Source organism: Notamacropus eugenii, chromosome 1, assembly GCF_028372415.1.
Source record: "Notamacropus eugenii isolate mMacEug1 chromosome 1, mMacEug1.pri_v2, whole genome shotgun sequence".
Taxonomy (NCBI): domain Eukaryota; kingdom Metazoa; phylum Chordata; class Mammalia; order Diprotodontia; family Macropodidae; genus Notamacropus; species Notamacropus eugenii.
The window spans coordinates 758247240-758273857 of NC_092872.1; the positions used below are offsets into that span (position 1 = coordinate 758247240).

The 26618-nt window shown below is 45.3% G+C and overlaps 1 long non-coding RNA gene across 1 annotated transcript; it reads right to left on the bottom strand.

Moving 5' to 3' along the window:
* Window positions 1–1647: 1647 nt before the first annotated feature.
* Window positions 1648–24896, bottom strand: LOC140528879 (uncharacterized). The gene is made up of 4 exons (XR_011975336.1): window positions 24808–24896; window positions 24548–24629; window positions 23860–23954; window positions 1648–2047 (listed from the first exon to the last, which is right to left on the bottom strand). It is a non-coding gene; the product is annotated as an uncharacterized lncRNA (long non-coding RNA).
* Between the last annotated feature and the right edge of the window lie 1722 nt (window positions 24897–26618).

Sequence of the window (26618 nt, forward strand, 5' to 3'; positions counted from 1 at the left end):
GAGATGGCAGCATCCAAGGCCCTGATGGAGTTCCTACAGAAGCACATGGAAGACGCAGGCATGTGTCTACCCATTTGGCTTAAGAGGGAAGTCTGTGGACAATATTCCTACATCTCAGTTTCCTATGTAGCAGTGGGGAGAATGTAAAACTCCTAGGCAATAAGATCTAAGAATTTCCCCCTTTGGCAGAAAAAGGAATGTCCTGGGACAACATTGACTTTGGGAATTATCTTATAGGTAAGCCAAATTCAAAGGTTTTAGATTATCAGAGTTTAGGGAGCTGACTTTTTAGCAGAGAAAGGGATCAGCTGGTATAACCTACTTTTTGGAGAAAGAAGGTCATTTACATGGGTTCTACACATGGAGAAATAGTAAATGAAACCTGTGGCTTGGTAGAGCAAGAGATGTGGCGTTCTCCTCCCTCTCTCTCCTCCACGATGGCATTTTTACAGTGAATTATTTGGCAAATGCCCATCTAATTAGAAGACATGTTGCTTGTTTCCTTGTTCAGTGCATCAGAACATAAGCTCTTACCAGAGAGAATCTCTGGCCTACTTAGAAGCATTACGGCTTTTTTCTGTTATGAGCTTCTAGGAGTCCTTTGCACTTTCTGTGGGTTGAAATAAAGGCAGTCCCACTTGAAAGATGGTTTAAATTTTTATTGATATCTTTTGTTTTTATGTCACATTCATTTCCAAATATAAACTTTCCCCTTTTTCCCCAGAGAGTCATCTCACAGGAGAAAGAGTAAAAAAGGAGAGAAAAAAGAAATTCAAAGAATATGAGCAACACATGGATACATGAATGAGAAAACACTTACATGCTTGCCACATGGCAAGCACTGCCCAGTGTTCCACACCCATCATCCCCCCCTTTGGAAAGGAGGAAGGAAGTACATGTTCTCATCTCTTCTTTGTGGAAAAGGCAGGCAGGTGGGAAAAATGACAAATGTTGGAGGGGGCGTGGACAAAAATGGGATGTTAATACACTGTGTTTGGAACTGTGAACTGATCAAACCATTCTGGAGAAAAATCTGGAATTATGCTCAAATAGTTATAAAATTGTGTATACCCTTTAACCCAGTAATACCCCTATTAGGTCTGTTTCCCAAAGTGATCAGGGAAAAAGGGAAACTATATGTTCTAAAATATTTATAGCCACTCTTTTTGTGGTGGCAAAGAAGTAGAAATTGAGGGAATGTCTGTCAATTGGGGAATGGCTAAACAAAATATGGTATACATTTGTGTTAGAATTTCACTGTGCTATGAGAAACAATGAGCTGATTGACTTTAGAAAACCATGGAAAAACTTGAGTGAAATAATGCAGAGTGAAATGAGCAGAATGTTGTATGCAGTAATAGCAATAGCGTTCAAAGAATAACTGTGAACAGTCAAGTTATTCTGAGTATTATAAATGCTCAGATCAACCACACAGGACCTAGGAAAGAAGATACGATTTGCATCCATAGAAAGAAATGATAAAAGAAGTATATATAGTAAGCTTTCACATATATTTCTAAATCCAGGTCAAATAGTGGTCTTTTCTAGTGTGGAGTAGGGAGAAATGGAGGGAGAGAGGAATTTCAAATGCAATCAAAAAATTTAAATTAAAAAAAAACAAAAATAAAGAGAAGGCATGCAGGCAAGGAGGCAAGCGGCTCCCATTTATTAAGTCCTTGGTCATAATTGCACAGCCTTCAGTTTTTCAGTTATACTGTTACTATCCTTTACGTTTACACCATTCTTGTCACTGTGTATATCGTTCTCCTGCTTCTGTTCACTCCAGAACTGACTTTCAGTTCATTCCTCTAATTCTTCCCATGCTTTTTGGAGTTCTTTCCAATTGTTGCTTCTCCTGGCTCAGTAACAGTCTGTTAGATTCAAGAACCACCATTTGCTTAGTTATTCTCCACTCAGTGGGCATCTCCTTCTTTGTGACTACCAAAAAGAAAAAAAGTGCTGCTAGGAACATGTTGATGTATCCAGCTCCTTTCGCCATGTCTTTGACCTCCTTGGGAACAATTGTCCAGTGAGGTGGGCTCTTTATCTGTAAGAAGAAGCCATTTTCTTTGGAGAGAAAACCCTGCCGAGCTCCTCCCACTGCTTCAAATAGACATGGCCCCCATCGAGCCTTCTTGGTCACTCTCTATGCTGGAGGAGTGGCCATTCGCAGCTCTGAATCAGGGAACACTGAACAAGCAGTGGTGTTTGATGGACAGAATACTACTGTGCTATAAGAAGCAATGAGCTCAATGATTTTAGAAAAATGTGGAAAGACTTGCATAAAAATAAGAAAGAGTGAAATGAGTAGAACCCAGAGAACACTGTATACAGTAACAATATTGTTTAAGAACAACTTTAAGAGAATAAGTCATTTTGACAATTATAAATACCAAATTAACTTCAAAAGACCTGCGAAGGAAGATACTATCTGCATCCAGAGAAGGAAGTGATAAATAGAAGAACGTATAGAATGGATTGACATATCTATATGTATGCGTATACTTATTTGTGTCTAACGGCAGCTGGGGGGAAAGGGAAATGTACATGATAATTTTATTACATAGTTAAAAGGAATGCAAAGGGTACATCGTAGATCTGCAGTTTCCTGTAGAATCATCTTTTTTTCTGTTCTGTGTTATGGAAATGCTTGTTTTATTTCTTCAGTTCAGAAGAAAATAAAGAAAATTAAAAAAAGAAAAGAAAACCAGGGGCTGCCTTTGGGTTTCCTCAGTAACATGAGGGACTCAATCAGAAGAGCTCTAAGGTCCCTTTCCTCTCGGAAATTCTCTTTTCTTATGTTCTCACATCTTTCCAGCTTTGACACGTTCTGTTCTAGGGTCGCGGGCCTCTCCCATGACTGATGTTCTGGGATTCCAGAACATGGAACATCAGAGTCTGGGGACTCTGTTCCAAAGATTGGAACAAGTAATTGATTCAAAGCAGCAGCTGGGCATGTCCTCAGACACCTCAGTCTCCATGTCTGTGTGCTGGGATCCCAGAGCACCCAAGCACACAACTCATCTACAGGTTAAAGGGCAAAACCATCATCCTGAAGGAGAACACAGGAGCCAGAGACTGGGATGGAAGGGTGAGGCCAGAGCCCAGGAAAGAGAGGAAGAGCAGGGACTGAAGGGTAGAGTTGGCAGGGTAAGCTAGAGGTCAAGGGAGATGCAGATGAATCCAACCAAGCAGAAGAAAGTCAGTCTTCCAGTGAGTCAGTCTAGGAACATTAATCCCCTCCTCTGCCAGGCGCTGTGCCAAGGGTTATAAGTGGACAGTGTAAAAATGACTACTGACCCTTGGGAAATACTCAGACCATGTTGTCCTCTGGTGACTGAGTGAGGGCAAACTCCCCTGGCTACTCTGTGGTGTGTTTGTCCTTCGTGCCGAAGACTGTGCCATCAGAGAAATGATCACATGACTTGCACTTGACTTTGTTTTGAGGGAGGGAGGGCTGTGCAGGTCACCAGCCTTACTTTTCCTCCAGGGCCATCAGTGACCAGATATTCATCAGAATAACTAGAGATGACCCAGGGTGAGGCAATTGGGGTTAAGTGACTTGCCCAAGGTCACACAGCTAGTGAGTGTCAAGTGTCTGAGGTGACATTTGAACTCAGGTCTTCCTGACTCCTGCTCTAGTGCTCTATCCACTGCACCACCAAGCTGCCCCAGCTCTGTGGTACATTAAGCTAAGTGAATGACCCCTTGGCCTGTTAACCTATAACTATCTCAAAGGCAAAAAATAATGGCTGAAGTAGTGGGGCCAGAAGAGGAGGCCAAGAGCCTAGCTCTGGGGTTAGAACTTGCCCATTAACTTCCTGTGGGACCTTCATCTTTTCATCTCTCTGGGCCTTAACTTCTGTCTCTGTAAAAAAAAAAAAGGGGGGGGGGGGGATGGGGAGCACTGGGTCCGTTTTCTGGTCATGCCTTGCTCGGATATTCCTTGAGTTCCTGAATGCCCTCCTGGATCTCTGACTGAAATCCCAGGCTTCTCTATTTCCTGTCCCCAGTGCTCCCCAGCCTCCACACACAACCTGGCCATCAAAGCCACCCACCCAGTTTCAACCTACTCTCCCTCCTCCCACCTCAGCTCTGACCTGCAGGCAGGGCCCTTCTTCCTAGGACGGGGAGGGGGAGGCTTCCTTGCCCTTGCCCCTTGGCTTTAGTTTGGCCCAGACTATGAGTCTACATATGGCATTTTATGAGGCAACACAGGGGCGGGATGAGGTGCTGAATTGGCCAGGCACTTTTGGCTGAGGATAGCCAAGGTGGGGAGCAGCGGACGTCTCCCACCCACCCCTCAATGGAGCCACCCAGGAAGGGAAAGGTGGACAAAAAGCCATTGTTTTGGAAACTGCTCTACTCTAAACTGAGCTGGGGAACAATTCTACTCTGAATCTTTTTTCCTTTACAAAAAATTCATTTAGCTGGAGGTGGGAATGGGGGGCAGGTCCCACCAAAATTGACCCTGAATGTTTTGGTTTTCCTTTCTTTTTTTATTCTTTCAAGAAAAGAGGAAGAGGAAACCCATTACTACACCTCAGGCTATGTGTGGACCAGGTTTGATGCTTGGGCTCAGGCAGGTCTCCTCGAAACTGATTAATTTTTAGATCTTAAAAAGCCACACGGTCTCTTTAAAAGGCAATGAAAGCCTCCTTCGAGCAGTTAAACTTTATGTTGTGTGTAATGTTGTAATTGATGTCAAACATGGCGCATGCTCTGACGCCTGACGTTGGACAGCCCCCCAAGCGCCTGCCCCTGAGGTTCTCAGTCAGTAGAGGAGCCAGGATTTAGTAACCTGACCAGGAAATCAGGGCAGAATGGAAGTTTATGGCTTGGAATCGAGAGGTTCACATACCAAATAATTAAGTCTGAGCCAAATATAGGCAGAGTTCTCCCATCAGTTGATTCAGGGAATAATTGGCTGGATTTGGAATTTCGCCACATGGCATATAAAACTTTATAGTCCTTACCAAGCCCCTGCTGTGAGCACTGATGCTTCTGTGGGTTGGGGGGGACATAACTGTTCCCTATGCAGGGATGCCCGGCTTACCCAGATCCTGAAAGAAAACTAGGCTTTCCAAACCCCACTGCTCAAAAGTCTCTTTGCTGAGAATTAAACTAAGAGGAGAAAATCAAAGAGTGTGGGGTCTGGAGATGACCTCCTTGAAAGTTGTCAGATCCAGTGTCTTCAGAGACAGAGGGCAAAATGGAAGACTCCCAGAGAAGGTAAAGGACTTGGCCAAGGTCATACAGTTAACAAGTGGCAGTGTCTTCCCCATTACCTGAGACTGCTTGACCAGAGTAGGGCAGTAATTGTTTCAAACTTGCTTCTTACTGTCTGTGCAAGGTGGCCTGGCCAGGGCCTGCTTCCTGGTTCTGTCCATGGTAGGATGAGAAAAGAATCACAGAATTCAAATTCAGAGTCCCAAGGTTACTTAGAGATCATTTAATCTAACTCTCTTGTTTTACAGAGAAGGAAACTCTCCTGGGGAAGGCAACTACTCAGATAATACAGCAAATAAGGAGCAAAAAAGGCCCCCAGTCTTTTTCCTGGATGGTTGAGGTTTAGGGAAAGAGCACTAGACTTAGAATCAGAAGAGACTCAGTTCTGACACTTAATCAATCATCTGACTATGGGCAAGTCACTTTACCTCCCCCAGGTCCAGTTTCTTCATCTGCAAAATGGGCTAATAATACTTACGCCACTTCCCCAGTGGAGGTAGTGTTGAGGAAAGCAATGCAGAAATGAAATTGTTGTAAGTCAAATTGTTCCTGGAAAGAAATGACATCCTCCCCATAGACTCATGGGAATCATCTGCATCATGTCAGTCAATAAGCATTTATTAAGTGCCTACTGTGTGCTGGGGCTAGGCACAATGCTAAGTGCTAAGGATACAAGGAAAGGCAAAAAAAAAAAAAAATAGTCCGCATTCTCAGGGAGTTCCCAGTCTAATGGAGGAGATGACATGCAAATGAGATTTGGATGGGATGAGTTGGAAATTATCAGGAGGGGAAGCCTTTCAGGGAAGCAGCAACTGACACCTAGTGGAAGCCAGGGAAGCTGGGAGGTGTCAATGAGGAGGGAGAGTATTTGAAGCACAAGAGATCGATGTGGAAATGCCCAAGCAAGAAAACAGCCAGGCTGGTGTCCCTGGACTCCTGGGAACACGGTGGGGTTGGGGGTGAGTATGAGTGAAAACTGTAGGAAAGGAACATTCTAGGAAGAGCTTGGTCCTCCAGATTAAGGATTGTATAGTTGATCCTGGAGGTCATAGGGAACCACTTGAATTTATAGTGGAGGGGAAAGAAAGAGGGACAAGATCACATTTAACTTTAGGGAGATCAATACAACATCTGAGTGGAGGAGTGCAAGAAGAGGCTTGAGCCGGTAAAGCAGCCAAAATGATGGGCACAAGTCCTCTGCTGCCAACCCGACTCTCCTGCCCTCTCTTCTGTTCTCAGCAGTATCTGTCCTGATGCCCCAGAAAGGACAACACTTCTCACCTTCTCAGCAGGCAGCCCTCAGAGCGCTTTGTAAAGTTCTCTCAAGTTCTGATGTCATCATTCCAAGAAATCTGGGCTATTCCCATTGGGGTCAAGTCCCTACTACTTATGTTTATGGGTTAACAAGTGAAAAGTGTGGAATGTGCTTAATTAGGAGCCACTGAGGTTCAACTAAATGGGGCAACATCCGGTTTCATTTAGGCTGAACAGAGCACCCATGTTATTGGACACACACAACTTGGGCAGGATCCCAGTTTCTACCCAAAGTCTGGAAACAGCCTCCCAGGTATCCTAGCACATCATGGTTTCTTGAACCAGGCACATGAACCCACACACTCCTGAGGGTCTCTGCATTGTTTATTCAATAGAATATTGTCCATGGAGGGCAGAAATCCAAGAAGGTCACATTTGGAAGGGACCCTGGTGGCCCTGCGTCCAACCTCTTCCTGGTGAATCCAATTAACAGCCTGAAATAAAGTCCCTGATAATGGCCACAGCCAATAAAGCTAATTCAACGAGTCTGTTGGTGTTCACCAAAAGAGAATGGAGGGGGCGTACTGGCCATCACATGTTACAATAAGGAAGTGGAAACAATGGAATTTCAAATATCTAAAGAAATAACCACAAAAAAAGATGGCAGGTCATGCAGCAAGAGGGAGGGTCCCCCAACAGGAAGTCCCAGGGCTCTGTTGTTATTCTCAGGACACAGGACTTGAATGTGCCCTCTGTCTATTTGGGGGGATCTTCTGTGGTTAAATTAACAATGATATGAATCCATGGGAGTATTTGCATAGTGAACAGCCAAGAATAAGGAGATAGTCCTAAAGTACTCCATCTTAATCCAGCCTCATTTTGAGTGTTGTATTCAGTCCTGAACACATTTTGAGAAGGACATTGTTAGGGAGGAGAGTAGCCATGAGGGTGAAGGGCCACTGGACATGACCTACAAGGATAAGTCGGAGGAACTAGGTCTATTTAGCCTGGAGTAGAGAAGACTGGGGGGAGGGGGAGATCAAGTATAATCATTGCATTCAAGTCCTGGAAGGACTGGTGTGTGATCACCAAGGGATCATCCTTGGGCCACTTGTCCTCAGAGAGCAGAACTAGGAGCAATGGTCAGGGGGAGTTTTCTGACCCTCTAAGATGCCCAAAGTGAATAAGCTTGCCTTGGAGGGGGATAGGTCCTACCCCTTGGATGTCTTTCGGTCAAAACTGAATGGTCATGGCCGAGCCGATGAGAGCCGCTGAGCACCAGATATCAGCGCAGCAGCCCTTGAAACCTTCAGCCTGAAGACTGGACTTCGGTGGGTCAACTACTTGAACTTCCAGGAGCTGGGATGGCGGAGTGATCAGTAAGTGCTCTCTCCTCCCCCCTGATGACCGTGAGGGAACCATAAAATTCTTCCCCAGATTAATCCTGGATCAGCGGGAACAGCAGAAGGGGGCGGGTGGTCTCATAACACCAGAGGCTGGAAAAGTGGCAAAGGGGGATTCTTCCTACGGTAGCGGAGACGGCTGGAGGGACAGACGACCCAGGGCAGAGAAAATTCGCACTGAGACCCAGGCAAGCCTCAGAGCCGGGAGACGAGCCCAAGGAGGGGCGGGAACACGCGTTAGCTTCTAGGCGTGCCCCAGCCCTCCAGGGGAAAAGGGAAGACAATAGGGAAGCTGGGATCACCATCCCCTGACCTTGCCTTTGCCTCAAGTCAGCTGAGGAGATATCCTGAGGACAGACCACCCCTCCCACATACCTAACAAGCTAACCCCAGGGCTGATCGGGGAAACAAAAAACAAAAGCCTGCTTTTAGCCTAGACACACATCAGCTCAACTTAAAGATCTGTACCTTCTGACTGAAAGAACCAAAAGCTACAACACTCAGCCAACATCATGAATCGGAAAAAGCAGACGAAAAGTGAAAAAACCATAGAATCTTTCTATGGGGATAAGGACCAAAACACAGACACCAAAGAGGTCAGAGCTGAGACTGTACTTTCATCTGAAACCTCAGATGGGACTATGAATTTCTCGCAAGCACAACTAGATTACGTGGAACATCTGAAGAAGGATATAAAAGAAAAACTGGCCAATGATTTTAAAATTATAAAAAAAGAATTCACTGATGAGAACATCACTCTAAAAAAGAAAATTGAACAAATGGAAAAGGAAGTTCAAAAATTAACTGGAGAGAATAATTCCCTAAAAGGAAGAGTTAATCAAACGGAAAAGGAAACCCAAAACCTAATTGGGAAAATTGATCAGATGGAAAAGGAAACCCAAAACCTAACTGGGAAAATTGGTCGAACGGAAAAAGAAGTACAAAATTAAATGGAGAAAATAGCTCCTTAAAGGGAAAAATTGGTCAGATGAAAAAGGAGATGCAAAAGCTAACTGAAGAAAACAATACGATGAAGATTAGAATTGGGCAAGTAGAAACTAATGACTCAATGAGGCAACAAGAATCAGTCAAACAAAATCTAAAAGAATGAAGAGATAGAAGAAAATGTAAAATATTTAATTGGAAAAACAACTGACCTGGAAAATAGATCCAGGAGAGAAAATTTAAGAATTATTGGCCTGCCAGAAACCCATGATGAAGAAAAGAGTCTGGACAATATCTTCCAGGAAATCATCAAGGAAAACTGCCCAGAAGTACTAGACTCAGAGGGCAAAATAGTCATCGAAAGAATCTACCGTTCCCCTCCCAAAAGGGATCCCAAACTCAAAACCCCAAGAAATATAGTTGCCAAATTCCAGAGCTATCAAGTGAAGGAGAAAATACTACAAGCAGCCAGAAAGAAACAATTCAAATATCAAGGACACACAGTCAGGATCACACAGAACCTTGCAGCTTCTACATTAAAAGATCGAAAGAATTGGAACCCAATATTCCGTAAGGCAAAGGAGTTGGGACTTCAACCGAGGATCAACTACCCAGCAAAGTTCAGCATAACATTTCAGGCAAGGAGAAAGTCATTCAATGAAATAAGGGATTTCCAGAGCTTCCTGACCAAAACACCAGAACTCAATAGACAATTTGATCTTCAAATGCAGGTCTCCAGAGAATCATAAAAAGGTAAACAGAGGGGAAAAAACAAAAACAAAAACTTGCTACTCAATTAGGGCAAACTGTTTACCTCCCTATAAGGGAAGATGATACCTGTTAATCTTGAGAACTGTGCAGCTATTATGATAAAAGGGATATAGTTAGAGGGAACGGGCATAAAGTTAATGATGTCATGTCAAAAATATGATTTAAGTATGAGAAGGGAATGTAATAGGAGGTGTGGAAAGGGGGAAGCAGAAAATGGCAAATTATATCACAGGAAGAAGTACAAAACTATAGTAGAGGGAAGGAGGGGAGGGAGATGAGCATTGTTTGAGAGGTACTCTCATCTGATTTGTTCAAAGGAGGGAACAATAATCTTAAGTAGATAATCCTAACTAGCTCTATAGGTAGCAGGAGGGGAAGGGGGAAGAAAGGGGAGGGTGGCTAAAAGGGAGGAAAGAAGCAATAAGAGTAAAGGGGAGTAAAAGGGAGGGGGGCTAAAAGAAGGAGGGGAAGGCTGCAGGAGGAGGGGGAGAAAAATGAATACTATTGAGGAGGGGAAGGGAGACGGGAGAGCTAAAAGCACAAATGGTGGGAAAGAGGTTGGAGGGAAATACACAGATTGTAATCATAACTGTGAATGTGAATGGAATGAACTCTCCCATAAAACGGAGACAGATAGCAGAATGGATTAAAAGCCATAATCCAACAGTATGCTGCTTACAAGAAACACATTTGATACGGGGGGATACACATAGGATAAAGGTCAAAGGATGGAGCAGAATATATTGTGCTTCAGCTCATGTAAGAAAGGCAGGAGTAGCAATCCTAATCTCAGACAAAGCAAAAGCAGAAATAGATCTAATCAAAAGGGATAAGGATGGAAACTATATCCTGCTAAAAGACACCATAGACAATGAAGCAATATCATTACTAAACATGTATGCTCCAAGTGGTATAACATCCAGATTCTTAGAGGAGAGGTTGGGGGAGTTGAAGGAAGAAATTGATAGCAAAACTATACTAGTGGGGGACCTCAACCTCCCCCTCTCTGAACTCGATAAATCCAACCTCAAAATAAACAAGAAAGAGGTTAAGGAGGTAAATAAAACTCTGGATAAGGTAGATATGATAGATCTTTGGAGAAAATTAAATGGGAATAGAAAGGAATATACCTTTTTCTCAGCGGTACATGGAACATTTACAAAAATTGACCATGTACTAGGACATAAAAATCTCACAATCCAGTGCAGAAAGGTAGAGATAATCAATGCATCCTTTTCAGATCATAATGCATTAAAAATTACATGTAATAAAAGGCCATGGAAAGAGAAACCAAAAATGAATTGGAAATTAAATAATCTAATTCTAAAGAAGGGTTAGGTTAAAGAAGAAATCATAGAAACAATCAACAATTTCATTCAAGAGAATGACAATAGTGAGACAACATACCAAAACTTATGGGATACTGCAAAAGCAGTTATTAGGGGAAGTTTTATATCTTTGAATGCTTACATAAATAAAATAGAGAAAGAGGAGATCAATGACTTAGGCTTGCAGTTGAAAAAGCTAGAAAAAGAACAAATTGAAAATCCCCAAGTACATACCAAATTAGAAATACTGAAAACCAAAGGAGAGATTAATAAAATTGAAATTAAGAAAACTATTGAATTAATAAATAAAACCAATAGTTGGTTTTATGAAAAAACTAATAAAATTGATAAACCTTTGGTCAATCTGATTAAAAAAAGAAAGAAGAAAACCAAATTACTAATATTAAAAATGAAAGGGGTGAACTCACCTCCAATGAGGAGGAAATTAAAACAATAATTAGAAACTACTTTGCCCAACTTTATGCCCACAAATTCGATAATCTAAACGAGATGGATGAATATTTTAAAAAATACAAATTGCCCAGATTAACAGAAGAGGAAGTTGAATACTTAAACAACCCCATCTCAGAAAAAGAAATTGAACAAGCCATCAATGAACTCCCTAGGAAAAAATCTCCAGGGCCAGATGGATTCACAAGTGAATTCTATCAAACATTTAAAGAACAGTTAATTCCAATACTACATACACTATTTTTGAAAATTGGGGAAGAAGGAGTCCTCCCAAATTCTTTCTATGATACAAATATGGTTTTGATACCCAAACCAGGAAGAGACAAAACAGAGAAAGAAAATTATAGACCAATTTCCCTAATGAATATAGATGCAAAAATTTTAAATAAGATTTTAGCAAAACAAATACAGCATCTTATCACGAGATTAATACATTATGATCAGGTAGGATTCATACCAGGATTACAGGGCTGGTTCAATATTAGGAAAACTATTAGCATTATCGATCACATCAACAACAAAGCTAACAAAAACCACATGATTATCTCAATAGATGCAGAAAAAGCTTTTGACAAAATACAACACCCATTCCTACTAAAAACACTGGAGAATGTAGGAATAAAGGGAACTTTCCATAAAATAATAAGCAGTATCTATCTAAAACCTTCAGCAAGCATTATATGCAATGGGGATAAGCTAGATGCATTCCCAATAAGATCAGGGGTGAAACAAGGTTGTCCATTATCACCACTATTATTCAATATGGTACTAGAAATGCTAGCTGTAGCAATTAGACAAGATAAAGATATTCAAGGAATAAGAATAGCCAAAGAAGAAACTAAGTTATCACTCTTTGCAGATGATATGATGATTTACCTAGAGAATCCCAGAGATTCAAGTAAAAAATTACTTGAATTAATAAACAACTTTGGCAAAGTTGCAGGGTACAAAATAAACCCACACAAATCTTCTGCATTCCTATATATTAGCAACAAAGTCCAACAGCAAGAGATAGAAAGAGAAATCCCATTTAAAGCTAGGGTAGACAGTATAAAATACTTAGGAGTCTACCTGCCAAAACAAACCCAGGGATTATATGAACACAATTACAAGACACTTTTTGCACAAATAAAGTCAGATTTAAGTAGGAAAAACATTAGTTGCTCATGGGTAGGCCGTGCTAATATAATAAAAATGACAATTCTCCCCAAATTAATATACTTATTTAGTGCCATACCAATTAAACTATCAGACAATTACTTTCTAGAGCTGGATAAAATAATATCAAAATTCATTTGGAAAAACAAAAGGTCCAGAATATCAAACGGACTAATGAAAAGAAATGCTTGGGAAGGTGGCCTAGCGCTACCAGACCTCAAACTGTACTATAAAGCAGCAATTATCAAAACCACTTGGTACTGGCTAAGAAAGAGAGAGGTAGACAAGTGGAATAGACTTGGCACTCAAGATGCAGTAGGCAAGGAATATAGCAACCTTCTGTTTGATAAACCCAAGGACCCCAGCTTCTGGGATAAGAACTCATTGTTTGACAAAAATTGCTGGGAAAACTGGATAACAGTGTGGCGGAAATTAGGCATAGACCCATACCTGACACCGTACACAAGAATAAAGTCCAAATGGGTACATGATTTAGGTATAAAGATTGATACCATGAATAAACTGGAGAAGCAAGGAATAGTGTATTTATCAGATCTATGGAGAAGGGAAGAATTCTTTACTAAAGGAGAGATAGAAAGCATTATGAAATGCAAAATGGATAACTTTGATTACATTAAACTGAGAAGTTTTTGCACAACCAAACCCAAAGCAACCAAAATCCGGAGGGATGTAGTAAATTGGGAAAGAATTTTTACAGCTAAGCTCGGGGATAAAGGCCTCATTTCTAGAATATATAGAGAACTGACCCAAATGTATAATCATACAAGTCATTCCCCAATTGATAAATGGTCAAAGGATATGAACAGGCAATTTTCAGAGGAAGAAATTAAAGCTATCTATAATCATATGAAAAAATGCTCTAAATCACTATTGGTTAGAGAGATGCAAATCAAAACAACTCTGAGGTACCACATCACACCTATAAGATTGGCAAACATGACAGAACAAGAAAATGATAAATGCTGGAGAGGATGTGGGAGAGTTGGAACACTAATTCATTGTTGGTGGAGCTGTGAGGTGATCCAACCATTCTGGAGAGCAATTTGGAACTATGCCCAAAGGGCTACAAAAATGTGCATACCCTTTGACCCAGCAATATCGCTACTAGGACTATATCCCCAAGAGATCATAAAAATGGGAAAGGGTCCCACATGTACAAAAATATTTATAGCAGCACTCTATGTAGTTGCCAAAAACTGGAAGTCAAGGGGATGTCCATCAATTGGGGAATGGCTGAATAAATTATGGTATATGAATGTAATGGAGTACTATTGTGCCATAAGAAATGATGAACAAGAAGACTTCAGAGAGGCCTAGAAGGACTTATATGACCTGATGCTGAGTGAAAGGAGCAGAACCAGGAGAACTTTGTGCACAGCAACGACCACAGTGTGCAAGAGTTTTTTCTGGTAGACTTGGAATTCTGTAATAATGCAAAAACTTCTTATAAAAAAAAAAATCCCAAAGGTGGTTCTCAAGGCAAAATGCCTTCCACACTCAGAGAAAGAAATATGGAAGTCATTCACAAAATGTAGCAGATCATGTTTGTGTATGTGTATGTGTTTGTGTATCATGTTCTGATTTGTTACACGATTTCTTTCATTTATTTTAGTCTGACTACATAGCATGACTATAGTGAAAATATACTCAATAGGAAAGTATATGTAGAACCTATACAGAATTGTATGCAGTCGTGGGGAGGGAGGGGGGTAGTGGGAGGTAGGTGTGGGGGGGATAAAATCTCAATTGTATGGCAGCGATTGTTAAACATTAAAAAATAAAAATAAAATAAAATAAAAAAAAACTGAATGGTCATTTGTGGAGGGTGTTGAGGGCTTGGGCTGGACCAGGTGCCTCTAAGGCCTGGAGCATGCTCCAGGACAGAGAGCTCAGCAGCCTGGGAAGCCTCTTCCATTGCTGGAAAGCTCAATATTGATAAGTTCTGAGCATGTCTCTGCTATTCCTCTGCATTCTTCTGCTGTCCCAAATTCTGCCATCTTGGCCAAGAAGCCAAGTCTAAGCTCTCTTCCACTGGACAGCCCTTCAGCAGTGACAACTCAGCCAAGTCTTCACCACCCAAACTCCCTACATGCAGACTGCCTGCTGGGTTCTCAGACTCAGCCATCCCAGGTGCTCTTCTCAGGACATGCTGCTGTTTGTCAATGTCTTTCCTAAACCTCAGCACCCAAACTGAGCATCATCCTTCGGAGGGGACCTGACCTGGGCAGGGGACGCAGGGACCACTGTCTCCTTTGTCTTGGGGGCTCTGCCTCTCACAGAAATCCATGGTCACCGTAGCTTCCTTGGATGCTACATCACACCATTGACTCATTGACCTTGTGATCCATTGAAATTCCTGGCTCTTTTTTTAAGATGGACTGCTATCTAGCCTTGTCTCAAGCACTGAAGGTTGATTTCTCTGACTCTGGAGTGAACCTCATTCAGAGAAGGGAAGGGAAGAGAAGTATTTATTGAGTGCCTACTATGTGCCAGGTGCTGTGCTCAGGTTTTACAAATATTGTCTTATTTTATCCTTACGACAACCCTGAGAGGCAGGTAGAGGCCATTTTACAATTGAGGAAACTGAGGCAAAAGAGAGATTTAAGGGATTTGCTTAGGGTAATACAGTTAATATGTGTCTAAGGCCAGATTGAAACTTGGGTCTTCCTGATTCTAGGCTGGCATTTTATCTACTAGGCTACCTGGCCACTGGAGAGGGTAGTCCCTGCCAAGCTAACAATCTCATGCAACCTCATTTCCTATGAAAGTTTGATGAAGCTACCATATATCTCTTCAACCAAGAATCTGATAGAGTGTCCAATAGCCCAGAGCCCTGTGGCTACCACTGGGGACCTCACTGCTGACTTCTTCCTTTGTGATCCCATTTCCCCTATGATGAGTAGCGGCTGGGCATGACCAAGTGGTGGATGGGATACTAGAGTCAAACAGAATGAGAATACCTCTCTCTCTGTCTCTCTCTCTCTCTGTCTCTCTGTCTCTGTCTCTCTCTGTCTGTCTCTCTCTCTCTCTCTCTCTCTCTCTCTCTCTCTCTCTCTCTCTCTCTCTCTCTCTCTGTCTCTGTTTCTCTGTTTCTCTCTGTCTCTGTCTTTCTCTCTGTCCTCTGTCTCTCTCTGTCTCTATCTATATCTCTGTCTCTTTCTGTCTGCCTGTCTCTCTCTGTCTGTCTGTCTCTGTCTCTATCTCTCTCTGTCTTTCTTTCTGTCTGTCTGTCTGTTTCTTCCTGTCTACATCTGTCTGTCTCTATCTGCCTCTCTCTCTCTGTCTCTCAGTCTCTCTTCATATCTGTCTCTCTCTGTCTCTCCTTCTCTGTCTCTGTCCATCTCTGTCTTTCCATCTCTCTCTGTCTCTTTCTCTCTGTCTCTGTCTTTCTGTCTCTCTCAATGTCTCTCTTTGTCTATATTTCTCTGTCTCTCTCTGTCTGTCTGTCTCTCTATCTGTCTCTGTCTCTTTCTATATCTCTCTCCCTGTCTCTCTGTCTCTCTCCATTTCTGTCTGTCTGTCTCTCTCTCCATCTCTGTCTCTGTCCATCTCTGTCTCTCTATCTCTCTCTGTCTGTCTCTATCTCTTTCCCTCTGTCTCTCCCTATCTCTTTCTATCTCTATCTTTCCTCTCTCTCTCTCTCTCTCTCTCTCTCTCTCTCTCTCTCTCTCTCTCTCTCTCTCTCTCTCTCTCTCTCTCTCTCTCTCTCTCTCTCCTGTCCTCCCAAGTCTTCTCTTCTGAAATTGAAATGTCCCCTGTCCTTCAGTCAGTTGCTTTGTGATAAGACCCTTCCCTGTCCTCTAGGCCCTTCCTATGTGGTGGTTTCCAGAACTGAACTCGGTTTTGAAGATGAAGTGTGGCTAGGGTAGAAGGCAGCAGAGGCATCACCTCCCTCCCTCATTCTGCCCTCTCTGCCTCCTTGCTCACCTCAGCCCCAGCTCCCACCAGCTCTCTTGGAAGCCCTAGCAGGAGCTGATGGACAGTTAAGTGGATGTGCTTATGATTCTTGGTGAAGATAGCTATTGTCATCTGCGCCTACCTCCCAAGGCTCTGTCTTCTCCTTGCCCTCCTACTGCAGTTCTCAAATATTCCTAATGCGAATACAGATGGCACATTCATGTTCCCCAGTCCCTGCAAGCTTAATAATAAACTCCCATAAACAGAAACATGTTCTATGGTAGTGAAGCATCTTTGGGGGACAAGGCTTTGAAATCTGAGAAATATTCGTGAGAAAATATTTCATAGAACCTCATAGGCAGATTTTCATGCATTTCATTAAACTTTTGAAGGCTCCCAGTGACTAAGGATGGGGGGCAGGGAATGTAGCCCTAGGCAAAAGCTTGGAAAGACAAGCAGAAGCCAGAACCAGTGGCCACACACACACACACACACACACACATTCATACACACACACTGACACACACATATATGCATATACACATACACATGCATACACATACTCACACACACACTCATACACACACTGACACACACACATATATGCACACACATATACACATGTATACACATACACACACACCCACACACTCACACACTCCTCTCAGGGCAGTAGCCCTCTCCTCAAGCTCCCATCTCATGGGGAGTCATGGCATTCACAGGACAGCCCTTGGTCCTCCCTTCTGGAAATATCATGTATCATCTCAGAATGCCAGAATCTGCGGGTAGAAGGACCCCAGAGGCATATAAAGTCCAACTCACAGCTAAACAAATATTCCCTCTGCATGCCCTCATGATTCAATGGCCAGCCTGCCTCTCCTTGTAGTCCTCCAGAGAGGAGGTGCCCTCTGTCTACTGAAGAAGGCCCTTCCACTCTGGGGCAGTCTCAGAAGGTTTTCCCATCACTGAGACTCAGTTGGTCATGTTGCACCCTCCCTTACCTCCCTATCCCACTTCGCTTCTTGTTCTGACTCCTGTCGACCACCAGAATAAGCCTGATCCTCTTCCATATGACTGACCACATCTCTCACATGAAGGTAGCTCCCCTGCTCCCCACTGGTCTCCGTTTCTCTGGATTGAGTATCCCCACTGACCTAAATAAGTAGCTTCTGTATGAACACAGTTCTTCTCCTTTCTGATGGCCATTTCCTAGCCCCTCCATTCTACCAATACCAATCACCTATGATGCCCAGAAATGAGCACACCCAGGTATGACCAGGGTAGTAGAGAAAAAAGAAACATGGATGTAGCACCGCACCCCCAAGACAAAGACCCCTGGGTTCCAGGGCTAGCTCTGTACCTAATCAACCATGTGACCTTGGGCAAGTCACTCTTCCTTTTCTCAGTTTCTTTACCTGTAAAATGAGAATTTAAACCAGGTGATCCCGAAGGTCCCTTCCAGCTCAGAAATTCCATATTTCTGCTTTACATTCTCCAGGGATGAGTCTCTTTGTGGCTCTCCCTTTAATTTCCATTTGGCTAATCTGGGCTTTTCAGGTAGTAGGGTAGGGAGGACATCTGTGCCTGTGTCCAGAGGCAGCCAGTCATCTTTCTCTTCAGCCCTCAGAGCCGGTGACATGTCACAGTGACAAAATCCCATTGCTATACACAGATGGTGTGTCATCACTGACCCTCATCTTTATCTGAAATTCATACAGATGTAGGGACTCTCCCAGGGTCACTGAGAGAATGGGAGTCAGGAAGCACCCCCCGGGTATGACCCACCTTGGACAAGTCATGTCATCTCCTTTGGCCTCAAAGGGGTTGGACTAGATGGTGTCTGGAGTCCTTTCCAGCGCAGATCTCCGAGCCTCCTTCCCTCCCTCCCTCCCAGGGTTGTAATGTGGACTTCGACTTAGAAACTTTAAAGTGCTCAACGTAAGGGACTCATGCTAAAGGACCACTTCAACTTTCTTCTGTTTCACCCCAGCATCCAGCATAATGCCGAGCACACAGTAGGTGTTTAATAGTTGCTTATTGAGTGAATGATAGAGAAAAGCCCAGAGGGGGCTAGAACCTTTGCCTTCACATTCAGAGCCTTTGGGAGTCTCCTTCAAATTCCACCAAATCCACAAGCAATGATTAAATGCCTACTGTGTGCAAAGCCCTTGGCTAGGTAGCCTTGGGAGAAATTCAGAGATGAGATGAGATCAGCTAGAGGTTGTTCCTTTTCAGACCAGGAGTTCTGGCCATAGAGTGGGGGGATCCTCTCTACTTCATACTCTTCCTCACCATTCCTAAGAAGAAAAGGGAAGGACAGGACATGGAATTCCAGAACTAAAACATAAATAGACACTCATTTGCACAAGAAGAAACAGAGACTCAAATTGGTGGGGTGGGGGGAAGGGATTGTGCCCAAGGTTGTCAAACGAATAAATGACAAAGCTAGGACAAGACCCTTAAGGACAAGCCCTGGGTATTCAGTACATACATAGCTGGGGGTATTGTTGTGACTTGGTGTTCCCATTCTGGCTGCTCCAGGCAGCTGTAGGTTGGTACCAAATAAAAGCCCCTATTCAGGAAGGGGTCACAGATCTGGAGCTGAGAGAGGCCTTTGAGGCCAATGAGGGCATGGCTCCCTCATAGTACAGGGGAGGAAAGTGAGACCCAGACAAGCTAAGGCCCCACACGTAGACTGAATTCAAACTCAGGTCCACCTCCTCTAGATACAATGCTGTCCAGGGAGGGAATCGGACCCTGTTCTAGGTCAAAAGTTCTCCCCCAGAGCCCCTGCTCTGCTTGTCTGATCTAATGACACTCCAAGCCGTAAAATCCTCTGACATATGACCTGAGGTCCCAGAGCTCTGCAATGCTGAGTTCCGTGTCCTAAGGTCCCATTTCAGGTCTGACGTTCTGCATGCCACCTTTTAAGGTCCAGTTCAGCTGTGGGACTGCATGGCTATACCAGAGGGCTCCCTCCAGCTCTTAGACTGTTTCTTCTATAAGTCTTTGAGTTCTAAGGTTCCCCTGGCTCTGACATTCCATGTTCTAGGGCTCTCCCAGCTCTTAAGGTCCAGGAGTTCATGATTCTAATATAGAAAACTCTGAAAAGCTTCTGCCTAATCAGCTGATTACTTGCAGCTAAGTGGCACAAGGAAGAGAGTGTTGGGCATGGAATCAGGAAGATCTGAGTTCAAATCTGACCCCAGACAATGACTAGCTGGGTGGCTCTGGACAAGTCATTTCACCCCATTTACCTCAGTTTCCTCATCTATAAAAATGAGCTGAAAAAGGAAATGGCCAAGCACTCCAGTGTCTCTACCCAGAAAACCCTCAAAACACGGAGAGTTAGACGCATCTGAAATGACAATACCCACCAAGTCAGTCGATTATCCATTAAGCTAGGCCAAGTTTCTCTTAGCCCTTCCAAGACTTCAGCTGTCATATTTCAGAATTGTGTGGGCAACAGGCAGGTAAGTGTGTGCCATAGGAGGTGAGAAAGGAGGAGGAAGGGAGCCCAGGACGGTGATGGAAACAATCAGGCCCAGACAAACGCCTTTCTTCTCTGGCCTCCCAGCGGAACTAATGGGAAAGTCAAACCCTTCAGTTAAAAGAGAAGGTTAATGAGGAAAAGGTTTTCTTGGGGAGGAGGGATGCTTTACAATGGGAATCAACAAGATGGATCCGCCCCCAGTTGAGGCCAAGCTGGCTCCACCCAGCACCAAAACGGGTGGAGGGAGGAGAAGGCGAGATCTGCTGGTCCCAGGTCAGGAATCTTGGGAAGTTGAGACCCACCTCAAGAGCCCAGGAAAGACCTGCCCTGAAATCCAGTGCCTCCTAGGTCCGCGATCTGGGAGGAGCCAAGGTGGACGAGGCCTCTGTGCTGAGGCCCAGTCACGGCAAGCCTCTCAGAGGAGCTAGCCTCAGAGGTGGGCCCAAAGGCCCAGGATTTCAACCATATGGCTACTGTCTTAACCCAGCCCAGCCCCTGTGCCAATCAGGAGGCAGGCAGGCAGCTGCCCTAGTCCCTGGAGCTTCAAACAGCTCCTCTACCAGGGCAGAGGCTCTCAGCACTCCACTGAGAGGGCCTCAGACGCATGCTGGGCCTCTGTCATCACTGAGTGAGAATCTACTATGTGCCAGGTACTGAGTTAAAAGTGGGGGATCCAAAGAAAGGCAAAAGTCAGTCCTTGCTCTCAAGGAACATGAGTCTTAGCTCTGGCATTCAAAGCTTCTCAAATCCTGCCCCTGCGAGCTCTCCAGGTTGCTTGCACTTCTTTCCCCCACCTGGATCCTTCAATCTAGTGAACCAGCAGGTGCCCAGATGTGCCATGAGGTAGCATCTCCATCTCTGGGCTCTAGGCCTTCTCTCCCACCATCCCCCAGACCTGGATCTCCCTCCCTCCTCTGCTCCCACTACTGAGCTCCTCAGATCCCACCTTCTGCAGGAAGTCTCCCCCATCCCTTTCATTCCAGGGCCTTCATCTCTTAATTCCTTCCTATTGACCTAGCCAGGTTTGTTTGGACAGTTGTCTGCATGTGGTCTCCCCAGTTAGACTAGGAGCTCCTCAAGGGCAGGGACCCTCTTCTGCATCTTTTCAGATCCCCAGCTCTTGAGCATAGTGACTGGCACACAGTAGGCACTTAATACATGTTTATTGACTGAATGTACTGGGAAATGAAAAGACATTTTTAAATTTCCTTTTTTTTCTTTTAGCATCACAAAGCTACCACTTTCTGGCCATTTCCAAACCACAGCATCCAGGTTTTCCTGCCTCCTCTTCCGGCCCTCATTGAAGGAACTCATTCCTAAGAACCTGCACTGTGGAGAGTGAGTTTGGCCCTCTCAAGTCTAGTCTTGAGACTACCATACCAGGTGCCTGGTGCTTCGTGTGCCCTCCTCCTCAAACTTTTCTCTTTACCCCCTTTCCAAGTGCCCAGGGCCTGCCTGGCACACAGTAGGCACTACATAAAAGCTTATTCCCTTCCACCTCCTCAAGATCTGCCTGGCACATTCATTCATACAGAGTCACTCGAGACTATCTCAGCCAACTCCCTGGTTCTAAATGAAGAAGTCCAGACCCAGAGGGTTAAGTGAGTTGCCCAAAGTCAGACAGACTATATCCTGAGAAGTTTCCTGAAAAGCCAAGATTCAAAGTTGGATTGAAATAGCTTGGTGCAGTAGAAAGAGGGTTGATTTTGAAATTAAAGGCTCTGGATTCAAATCCTTACTTTGCTTCTAAGTCCCTGGGCCAACTCTCTAATTTTGAGGTTTCCTCCCAAGTCTGTGTGGGGAGGGTATTAGATGACCCTTCTCTGGCGTTTCTTCCCTATCTAGGTCTAGGAACTGAAGGACTTCACACGCCAAGTTCAACATTGGTTTCCCTGAACCACTAGATACTCCACCTTCACAGCAGTAATAACCGTCTCCACACCATAACTCCATCTTGGTGCCCCCAGGGCCCAGCACAGAACCCTGCACAAGGAGGAGGGGGAATGATGTGGGGCTCAGTTCTCAGAGGAGGATGTTGGGTGGGGCCAGCAGCAATGACCTGAACTTCCCCAGGCAGCTCCATGACTGAGCAGGGCCAGGAGAGGCAGTGGGAAGGAGAGGTCTCATCAGGGATGAAGGAAATGGATATTTTCTGCCCTCAGTGGCCCTAAGCCCCAGAGCATCTCCCAGGAAGGAAAGATGGTGGTAATGTTTGATTCAAGAGTGGGCTCCATGCTTCAAAGCCAAGCCTCCTCTGAGTCACTCTGTCACTGGGGCCATGTTGCCAGGGAAAGAAGAGTCAAGTCCCTTGGCCATCTAAGCCCAAGCCTGATCCAGGTCCTCGTGGCCTTGCCCTTTCTCCCCTTCAGATTTTACCTCCAAACCCAACCCAACCATCAACAAGATGGTTCTTTTCTTTCTTCTGGGAAACAAGATGTTAGAGGTGGGGCCCTCCCTCCACAGGCATCCTTCAAATCACATTCCAGTGGGAAGGGGGTGGGACTCACTGAGGCATCCTCCCCACATCCCCCAAGGGACATGAAAGGGGTTATTAGAAACAAAGGCCTGCGATGTAGAGAAATGTTCTGCCATCACCCCCTGGAAGAAGCCAGGCAGCCCTAGTGAGCAAGGGTCCCCAGGCAAGAAGTCGGGCCCTGATTAATTATTAAGAACACATTGCCTGTGGTTTGACGGCTATGCCAGGGGATTGTCATTAAAGCCCCCACAAGGTGGCTCTCATCAGGGCTCGGATCAAGTGATCAGACAACGGCATTCTGGAACCATCTCCATTCCTTTGCTCTTCTGAAACTTCACTGAAATTCTGACTCCTGGGAACCAGGCTGGCTCTGGCCCTCCTAGCTCTAAGTAGGAGCACGGCGCCCCCCAGGGTCTTCATTCCATCCTTACCTTGGAACATGAGGGGCTGGAATAGAAAAGTCAGGACTCTGACTTTGAAACCCACAGGGAGGAACAGGAGAGAATGGGCTGATGAGATGTCAAACTGAGAACAGAGATAACTTAGCCCAATTTGGCAGATGGAGAAACTGAGGCAGGGGTGGGTGATCTACTCAGCTAAGAGCACCTAAATTCAGGTCTCCTGACACTGAACTTAGGGAGCCTCCTACCAGCCCCACCTTTGTTCAGGCTGTCTGCCAGGTCTGTACAGCACCCCATCTGAGATTCTACCTTCTTAACCCTCCTGTAGGAGGCCTGTCACTCTCCCTCCCCACCCCAGTCGTCCGTCCTTCTTTCTCACTCTTGAAATTACTCTGTATTCCTCTGCCTGTACTTGGGTTTACTCCTGTGCATGGTGTGGTGTGCCTCCCTCCCCCAGTGTGGGTAGAACATAAGACCCTTTGAGGGCAGACCCCGATTTGTTTTCATCTTTAACCTCCTAAAGCTACACACTGAGTCTCAGAAGTGACAGAATCTAGGGCTGAAGGTATTCACCGTAGATAACCAGATCACACCTGAGCAAGGATCTCTGCTAAAATGCAACTGATAGATGGGGTTCTGGCCTTTACTTGGAGGCACCAGGCAGGTGGAGGCAGCCACCACCTCCACGGAAGTCCGTCCTAATCCAAGACAGCTCTCATGGCCTCCTGTTGTCAAGGCTAAATCAGCCTCTGTTCAACCCCTACCCCTGACCCATTGCTCCTGGGGCTCCCCTCTGGGGCCAAACAGGCCAAATCTAATCCCTTCTCCCTCTGCACCTGGCAGAGTATCCTCTTCTCCAGACAAACCCAGATTCTACCCACTGATTGTCAGTCATGAACCTTCCTGATCCCAGCTGGCCTTCTCTCTGGCTTATGCATGCCTGTGGCTCCCAGAACAGAGCCCCGTAGTCCAGTGGAGGCCTGATGAGGTCGGGGGACAGAGGAATCCTCACCTCCTCATCCGCAGATGCTGGCCCAGTCTTGATCATGGGGGCCTACCATCCCATGCTGGTCACTCACACGGATTGTTTGTGCATCCAAAAGGCTCCTAACAGAGAATGAGATTTCTGTTCAGTGGAGCTGCATGGAGGACGGAGCTCACCAAAAGCCCCAGAAAGAGACATCCCGCCTCCCCAAATGGCAAAGGAGACATTGCGGTCCAGTGAACACAAGGTGGGAAGAAAACAGTTGTTTCTGAAATGTGACCTTTTCAAGGAGGTCTAAGAAGGGTGGAGGGGAGTGGAGCCCCTCCCGGGAGTGGAGCCCCTCCCGAGAGTGGAGCAGGAGGCTCACTTTAGTGGTGAACCCGTGCAGGGTAAACAAACTATTTGGGGCCTGTTGGAGGCGGGGAGACCTTCAAAAGGCTGCACCCTCGAAGCCCAGGCCCAAGATGATCCTATCTCCAGAGGAGGTGACAGTCAGTTAACAGATAAGTCCCTGAGGGCCACCAGGCCAGACCTCTAGGCTCCCTTCTCCAAACAGAGACCCCAGCACAATGGATGCACTTTCAAAATGACAGATTTCCCTACTTTGGGAACCCAAGTGAGGACAAGGAGGACCCTCCCTTTTCATTCACACTTTGGTACCAATTAAATCCTCTGGGGTGGGGGTGGGGGAACGTCTCCTTTAGGAATTCCTCACCCTGAAGTGGCATCTCCCAGTCACAGCATTTGGCTGGAAACTCAACAAATGTCGACTTTACCTCCCCAAGGTCTTCTGATCTCTGGTTTGGAAATAATTAGCTAATCAAGAGAGGTACAGTGAGTTGCAGGCTTTGAGCAAATCCCTTCCCTTCCCAGGGACTCAGTCTCCTCATCTATGAAATGGGAGATGTGACTAGATATTGTCTAAGTCCCTTCTTTGTTTGGAAATTATTCTAAGGCCTTAGGGCCTTGTCTTACCCACTGTTTCTCTGTTGGAATGACCCTCCTAGCTGTGCCAGTCCCTGTTCTCGGTTCTATGCCTCCGACATTTGATGTTCTAAGGTCCCTCTCATCCATGGCATTCTCAGTCCTGTGTTCTAAGGTCTCCTTTGATGATGACATTTGCATTCTATGTTCTAAGGTCCCTGCCAGCTCTGACATTCCCTGCTCTAAGCTCCGTTCCCACTCGGACATTCTCTATTTTAAGGCCTTCCCCAGCTCAGACATTCTTCTCTGTCTAAAATCCTTCAGTCTAGGCTTTAAACAAAGCATGACTGGGAAGTTGAGAGGTCAGTGGAACCTTCCACCTGTGGATCTGAGAAGGAACTAAAGAGAAGGGCTCTGGGGGACGTGAGAGCTGACTCCAAGTATTTGTAGCATTATTATACAGTAGATGGCTTCTCCTTGTTCTGCTGGGCCAGGAGGGCAGAACCTGGAGCAGGGAGAAGTCACACAGGGACAAAGGAGTGCTGAATGTCCAGCAGAGCTTCCTAATGACTGGTGTTTCCCTCAAGAGAGATGGGTGGCCTCTGGAGGTGTGAGGTCTCCTTCCTTGGAGCTTCCAAGCAGAGATGAGATGATCCTCTATCAGGGAGATGAATGGACAGTCTGCCCAGGCCTCAGTTTCCCTGGCTGACCTACAAGGTCTGAACTTCTTTGGCTTCTATCACAGAAAAGGGTAACCTGCCAGAGAAAGGTGTCAGGAAGGGGCCCAACAGGTAATCTGAAAAAGCATGGGAGCAAAGTTCAGAAGCAGGAGACAGAGGGAGGAAAAGGAGAAGGGGAAGAAGGACCAGAAGGTTGGCTGGGACTGGGGGCTCCAAAGTGCCCCCAGGACCTGTAGCCACACCTGAGTTCCTCAGTCCTCCCTCTCAGGACCAGCACTTAACCCTCAGTGATTCAGCCTTGACCATTTAGTGGAAGAGCTGCCAGAACACTAGTACACTTGAGGGGTCTCAGACTCAGAGGGCCACTCTATGTTCTGAATGCTGCTACAAGGCTCACCTTGGAAGTTGAGTGGAAAATGAACTAGAGTGGAGAGAGTGGAGACAGATGGGAGGCAGAAGCTGCTGGAATAGCCCAAGCATGAGGGGACAGGGGTCTGCATTGGGAGGGGGGACAGCATCAGAGGAGAGGAGAGAAGATATTAAGGCAGAAACAACAGATTGAATGGGGGAGGGGGAGATGAGGAAGAGAGGCTGGCACAAGGGTGACTGCAGGTAAATGGGAGGGTGGTGGTGCCCTGGACAGTAATGGGCAAGTCTAGAAGAAGGAAAGGTTTGGGGAGAAGGATCATGAGCTCATACTTTGGGCATGTTGAGTTTGAGATGCCTCTGAAACACTCACTTCAAGATGTCCTGTAGGCAGCTGATAGTTTGAGACTGGAGGCCAGGAGACAAATTAGGGCTAAATGCATTGATTGGAAAATCCTCTGTGTAGATGATCATTGAACCTGGGGAGAATACAACATTAGGCATGAAGGTGCAGAAGGGAAAGGGAAGAATGCCCAGGACAGAGCTTTGAGGGTCACTGAGGTGGATGGATGGGACTCAGATATAGATCCACAAAGGAGACTGAGAGGGACTGGGTGGACAGAGGAGATGAGAACCAGGAGAGAGTGGTGTCATGAAAACCTAGAGGGGAGAGGCAGCATCCTGGAGAGGAGAGCGATTCATAGTGGCAAAGGCTGCAGAAAGGTCAAGAAGGATGAGATGGAGGAAAGGCTACTAGATTTGATAAGTAAGAGGTCACTGGTGACCTGGGAGGTCACCTGGGGGGCAGCTTCATGT